General features: G+C 33.2%; 1 protein-coding gene across 3 annotated transcripts in view; it reads left to right on the forward strand.

The window, feature by feature from the left end:
- Window positions 1–420: 420 nt before the first annotated feature.
- Window positions 421–7,452, forward strand: part of LOC106472386 — a 37,207-nt gene continuing 30,175 nt past the window's right edge. For 2 of the 3 annotated variants that reach the window (XM_022400971.1, XM_013933030.2), the window contains exon 1: window positions 421–614. The gene's annotated coding sequence lies outside the window, so the exon portion shown is untranslated. Of the gene's footprint in view, window positions 615–5,127; window positions 5,211–7,452 lie in introns of those variants that run through there. The other variant, XM_022400970.1, reaches the window with a different exon arrangement.

Consider the following 7,452-nt stretch of genomic DNA (forward strand, 5'->3'; position numbering starts at 1 on the left):
ACTGTTGAGCTGTAAACCTACCTTGTAGTTTGTGTTTTCAAAAGTAATCTCTTCTTCAAAAATTATTTTATCGGTGTTTAGTAATTGGTCTATTCAAACTGTACCATAATTTTCTTCAGCACATATGCAATTTACAACCGATTCAAACAAAATGTTAGAAATAATGGTGAATGTTTATAGCACAGAAATACAGTATATGTTATTCCAGGCGGATTTTTCATCTCGTGTACTTTGAGGGGAAGAAAGACCGGAAAAAAACACAATAACACCAGGATGTCTTATTCTCAGAAGGAAAACAGGAACCACTCCGAGCGGTTGCAACACGTCAGTGGAAATACGAGTTCGACTCTTTCTTATTGTAATCAATCATTGCCGTTTCCTTAACATCGTTATCAGAAATTACACAAGAAGGATGTGTAGTAGAGCTTAAAAACTTGTTGAGGTAATAACGACGTCAAGTTTCTACAGATAATCCCCCCTCCCCACTGCAGTTACTGACGCTAAGAGTTTGAATAGTTAGTTTAAGACATTGAATTTTTTACAACAGGCATTTCTGTGATTTTTCAAGGACGTTACACGTGCTTAATTTGTTGATTTCTACTTTAAAAGGAAAGGTAAGAGAATTCTTGTTTTAAAGTCTTTACTTCAATGTTGCTTTACTATTTCTTGAAGGACTAAAATTGTCGTATTCTGTAAAATGGATTAATTTTTTTTTGAATAGAAGACAACGTAATTTAAGGGGAAGTAGGCCAAAAATGCTCCCCCTTTTCTTGTATAATTTCTTATGTTATTTTGATCAGTTTCGGAAACTGAAGCCTAATTATACATCTGCGGCCCAAAAAACAAAAATGCTCCCTCGTTTCTCGTATAATTTCTTATGTTATTTTGATCAGTTTCGGAAACTGAAGCCTAATTATACATCTGCGGCCCAAAAAACAAAAATGCTCCCCCTTTTCTCGTACAATTTCTTATGTTATTTTGATCAGTTTCGGAAACTGAAGCCTAATTATACATCCGCGGCCCAAAAAACAAAATTCTTCCCCTTTTCTCGTATAATTTCTTATGTTATTTTGATTAATTTCGGAAACTGAAACCTAATTATACATCCGCGGCCCAAAAAACAAAAATGCTCCCCCTTTTCTCGTATAATTTCTTATGTTATTCTGATAAGTTTCGGAAACTGAAACCTAATTATACATCCGCGGCCCAAAAAACGTTTTGCATACAACAAAGGCCAGTGTTAGCCTTGGTTTCCTGTTGCTATAAATTCAAAGTTGTGGATGATAGAAATAAATCAACCGCATTCCAGACAACTACCGTCTGAGTGAGTGCTGGTCTTTAGTTTGGGATTCAGTTTTGCTACACTTACTTGTGACATTGGATAGCAGAAAAAGAAAGTTAATGGAATATTTATATTCTCCTATTATAACTTACATTCATAAAACTTGCCCATCTTTTGAATGTCAGAGAATGCTGAAAAGATTCAATTTCTCTAAAGCTGAACCTTACTAATATATTAAAAAAAGAACTACCTGCAATCCATATACATACAGAAACTTTATAAAAATATCAGTCATTTATGTTAACACAATTAGACTGAATTTTCATTTAGGCACATTTACTGTTATTTTAAATGAAAAATTCACATGGCCTGGTGGTTAGGGCACTCAATCTGAGGGTCGCCGGATCGAACCCGTCACTGAGCATGTTCGCCCTTTCAGCCGTGGGGTCGTTGTAATGTGACGGCCAAGTTCACTTTTAGTTTAGAGTATCCCAGGAGTTGGTTGTATGTGTGTGTGTGTGACTAGATGTTATTTCTCTAGTCTATAACTTTTAGGGTTAGTGCATACAGTCCTCGAGTAGCTTTACGAGAAATTTAACAAACAATTTTAAAGTTTTCCTGTAAAATATACAGTTCATTTTATAAAACAACAAGATAATTTTGACATCTTAATTTTTTGTGTTATATATATATATATATAAATAACATTTAACACTCTCTCCAGAAAATACCGGATCCGATGTAAATGTTATTCTTATCCGTATAAGAACTGACGTAATAACTACAGTATTTTAATTACTATATTGGCTTAAAAAGTTTGATTTATTTAACTAATCGTTATCTATTTAGCATTTTTACTCTTATAATGTGTTCAGACTTCTTCTTTCACGAACAAAAATATAACATTCATAGATTTTTGATATACTTTCGTCTTTTATGATTTATCTTATATTTTCTTCTGATATCATTTGACTACTCTTATTTTTCATCATGAAGATCTTAATATAATTACACATTATATTTTTGTCCTTTTATTTTATTCATTTTTTGGAAAATATTTAAATATTTTCATATACGTGTTTCAGTCGTAGTTGAAACAGCTACTGATTTTACCCATCTATATGTAGTGGAGAATTTATCATAATTCAGATATATTCAGATAATTTTTCTAATTTTAACAGGGGTTCTGTGTGTAGTTATTGTAACCTGGATGTAAGATTAATGCTAATCCTGTTAGTTGCGTAAAAGTCACATACAGCATCACTAGAAGCCTAGAAGTTCGCCTCGTATTGGCTTTATGCCCATATCTACTCCCTGGTCAAGGGGTGACACAGATACTTGTGCAAAGTGGTATAAATTTAGCGTTTTCTCTGCTGTATGTGTTATTTAAAATTATTGACGAGGTATTATTTTATGAGAGGGTTAGGTAGGGTATACATAAAGAAATAGATGAAGCTAAAAAGGAAACAACTGTCTAAAATCAGAAAATTTGATGTTTCTAGATGTTGTCAAATTTTTTGATCTAGGTAATTGATGACGTATTTAGCTAATGGTTATGGAACCTTGACCTTTTGATCTGAAAACGTGGTAAATTATAACTTGATGTACTTGTCTTGTGCGAATGCTTCAGATCTCTCATCCCAGCAGGCAGTGAGAAGATTGTATACAGAATACGGATGCCGGACAATAACTTACAACTTACACAATTTTCGTGAATGAAGATTGTATTATCTGTTCACCTGTGCACTTGTTTCTTCTCTGCCTAATGTTTCTGGAGTCCGAGTTTTTTTGGGTACTTTAAACTTTTGTTGAATATCAGCGTACGCGAACAACGTTTCTCGCGGCTGACGAGTGGTATTTTAATGTTTTATGACCGTCCAAGACTATAGTGCTAGGTATACAGTAAATGCATTAATTTAGAAAAGTTTCATACGCATCTAACTTTTGTTTCTTGAAGTTTTCATTAGTCTCGGTTATGACAATGGAACGACTCCTGCTATAACCTGAATTTGAGGAAACATTCACGCCAATAAATTTTACATTTGTCTTATTTAAGTTACTTTGTGACTTGTTTTTCTCGCTGTACAAGAGTTACGTATCAAATTTAGTACCTAGTAGTACATTATTTAAACTCCCATTGTATTATATTATATAATAACTGATGGGGATATAAAAACAAATTGAACTTGTTGCTCTGGCCGACATCTGGATGTGTTTACTTCCACTGTTGCACTACCAACATCCGAGTTATCTCAAACTTTTTCAAAGGTTTGAGACGACTCTCTTTCCTAACCCAGCCTTGATTTGCTGAAGCGATTTCGGTCTGAAGTTGCGGCGTTTAGAAATTCAGCTAGAGAACACTGCATCAAGCGTGCAAGTCATTTAGTTCCCAAGTGTGCTGCATCGGTTCTTAAACGTAAGTTTAAGTTTCGACTGTTTGTAATAAACAACGAAAACTACACCACTACCACAGCTGCACAAATAATCTTATTGGAAATTTTCCCAATGTAGATTTTATTAAACACTGTACAGATAAGTTTTTTTTAGTTGATATTAGTTCTTTAAACTGCCGTTAAGTTCACAGGAAAATTTTGCTAACGCTAATATTTATTTGTATTGGTGGTAATTATAGAAACGTTGTACTGCTATGTTATTGTCTCTCCAACAGGAATTACCCCCTAAACAAAATGTAAGCAATACACTAAATCAATAGCTCTAGTACTATAATTAACATTAATTGTATATAGGTGATCAAATCAGTAATAAATTAAAATAATGAGATTAATAAAAAATCACAGCCAAAACGTTCATATGAGAATTAAAACATAAATAAAATATAAAACACAAAAACTTTGTCCGTTAACAGTCTTTGTCAATCAGCCTTATTGGAAAATGTTTGTGATCATAGCTCTTAAAAGCGTTTGGGATATTGCATCTATCAAACATGATCCAAACGACGATGTCAACCTCGTTAACAGCCAAGGTGAATCATTGAGGGGTCAGGAGTTAAGTGCTTAAACCCACAACGTCTTAACTCCTGTTGTCTGGAGCTAGTTGTGGGAAGGGAGTTACCCCTAATCTCTAGACGCAAAGAAAAAAATTTTGTAGTAGAAATTAACAACCCTATATTTCTAGAATTTTAAGACTCCCAACTTTCACCCTCGTAATAATTATTACAAAATGATGTTCAGTGGTGTTAAATAGAACGAAAACCCTTACCTTAATAGTCCTGTAATTGTTATTATAAACTCCTAATATATTATATATAAATATGTTTAGAGCCTAGTAGAGGGCGCTGCAACAGCATGATAGAGATAAACAAATTACGATTTGAACTTGTTGCCCTGGCCCACATCTGGATGTGTTTACTACATCTACTGTTACGAAACAAAACTCAAGGTCAAACCAACGAAAAAAACTGTTAAACCTGTTCCACATATATATGGTACATGGTGTTATGAAAATATATTTAAACCGAATAAAAAGTTTGAATTTAAGTACAATGAGAAGCTAAAATGCTGCATTTTAAACCGCTTTCTGTCAATACTCTAAAATACTGTGGCTCTTTATAGTGTGATTTATAGATGGCATATACGCTTTGTATCCAAATTGAATAAGTTTTTGCCACAGACGCAAGTAGTAATGAACTCGTCACAAAACTGACCAGTAGATCTTTAGTTGTGTGTTCGACTTCTAGGAAAGCTTAAGAGCGGATTTAACTGAAGCCTGAAAGTTCCTCAAACACCAGATTACTCTAGACATTTTATTTTGGAGCAGTCTGCAAGCAGTGGAACACAGCCCACTACTACATATGCACGAATAATCTTACTGAACACCTCCTCCTCCCAACTCCACCGTTCAAGTAGATATCGTAAAGAGTTAGATAAATTTGAAAGAGTGGAACACTTCAAAAATGTTTGAGAAAAAGGTATTTTAAATTTCCTGGAGTAGCATAGTTTTTAAAGTCAGTTTCAATTATAATTGGTGACTGTTACGAAATGAAGATATATTTATATAAACTAACTGGAAAATATGACATTCTATCCCAAAATATAGGTTAATGTTAACTCATCCTCAACTTTTAATGCAGGTTAATGTTAATTCATCCTCGACTTTTAATGTAGGTTAATGTTAATTCATCCTCGAATTTTAATATAAGTTAATGCTAATTCATCCTCGACTTTTAATATAAGTTAATGTTAATTCATCCTCGACTTTTAATATAAGTTAATGTTAATTCATCCTCGACTTTTAATGTAGGTTAATGTTAATTCATCCTCGACTTTTAATGTAGGTTAAAGTTAATTCATCCTCAACTTTTAATATAGATTAATGTTAATTCATCCTCGACTTTTAATATAGATTAATGTTAATTTATCCTCGAATTTTAATGTAGGTTAATGTTAGTTTATTCTCGACTTTTAATATAGATTAATGTTAATTCATCCTCGACTTTTAATATAGGTTAATGTTAATTTATCCTCGACTTTTAATATAGATTAATGTTAATTCATCCTCGACTTTTAATATAGGTTAATGTTAATTTATCCTCGACTTTTAATATAGATTAATGTTAATTCATCCTCAACTTTTAATATAGGTTAATGTTAATTTATCCTCGACTTTTAATATAGATTAATGTTAATTCATCCTCAACTTTTAATATAGGTTAATGTTAATTCATCCTCGACTTTTAATATAGGTTAATGTTAATTCATCCTCGAACTTTTAATATAGGTTAATGTTAATTCATCCTTAAATCAGAACGTTGATTTTACTTTGAAACTTAAACTTTCACTAGAAGGGTAGAGCATGCCCTAGAATACCAGTGGAGTAAGGATGCGCAGTAAAAGTGTAATTTACTTCCTTGAAAGCCCTGACAACTTAGTAGGTGTTTTGGAATAGGATAAAAAATCCTGTACGCAATAGATTACACTATCCGATGTACAGTAGTTTCAAAAAAGTAATCCTTTTCGTGTTCAAATTGCTGGCTAGTCCGACAGTGGCAGAGTATCACAAGGAAAACTAATAACATTCAATATAAAACACACCTACACTTACCTCGATTTGGGATAACTGCTTACAACAAGTACTGGTTACGTCTTTTAAAGATACAACCGCATAACGTTCGACAGAACTGGCTTTAAAGCAAATCAGCTGCTTAGATAATTTACCATAAGCGACCTTCATAGATTATCATACAGCAAATCTTAAAGGTGAAGCTGCAAAACCCAAAAAAACAATTAACGAACGTATCACATGTATAGTTCTATTATAGAATTTTCGTCATTAAAAACTAAACGTATTCTCTTAAGCCTCACACATACACACGGAAAAGTTAGTTCCAAATGTATCAGAATAGCCTACTTACGGAACCTGGGAAGGGACATGGAGGACAAAAATATTATCTCGTGCCCATGACTAATTATCTCGCGACCACGTGATGACGATTTCCGCGCTCGATACAGTTCCCCATGACTAGAAGTTAACGATTCCCGCGCTCGATACATTTCCTCATGACTAGAAGTTAACGATTCCCGCGCTCGATACAGTATCTCGTAACCACGAGATGATATTTTTTTTCTCTTTGTTCCTTCTTAAGCTCCGTACCTACTTGTTCGCTGAACCTACCCACTTAATTTCAGGCCTCAGCCTGTGACCGAGCAAGCTCTCTTTTTTTCGGAGGCTTTGTTTGCCATTAACCCTTGTCAAGATTTTAAACCAATGAGAATGGAAAACATCGTCACATTCTTCTAGAGCATATTGAAGTACATTTCAAACAACTTCAAGTTTAGGTCGTAACAAGGAATCTTAGATCCGCATGTTTTGCTTTTTTGTCCTTGAGTTAAAATGTTTTTTATTGGAACCGATATAGCCTTGCTAACAACAAGGACAAGTAGATTTATAAACCACATTTGACAACTTTAAAGCTGGTCCTTAAATCTAAAAAAAAAAACCAACTGTAGGCAGCTATTAGGTTTAATATACACATCAGTTGTATCTGCGGATATATATAAAGTTTTAGCAACTTTTTTTAAATAATTAAAGATGAACTTCAAATTTTCCTTTGAAATATTTAAAATATATATATATAAACTTAAAGTACAAACCAGTAAATGTTTTTGGTTGTGCACTTCACATTGTAGGTGATCATTATTATTTGTGATTAA

The sequence above is a fragment of the Limulus polyphemus genome, unplaced genomic scaffold (genome assembly GCF_000517525.1).
Source record: "Limulus polyphemus unplaced genomic scaffold, Limulus_polyphemus-2.1.2 Scaffold5292, whole genome shotgun sequence".
Classification (NCBI taxonomy): domain Eukaryota; kingdom Metazoa; phylum Arthropoda; class Merostomata; order Xiphosura; family Limulidae; genus Limulus; species Limulus polyphemus.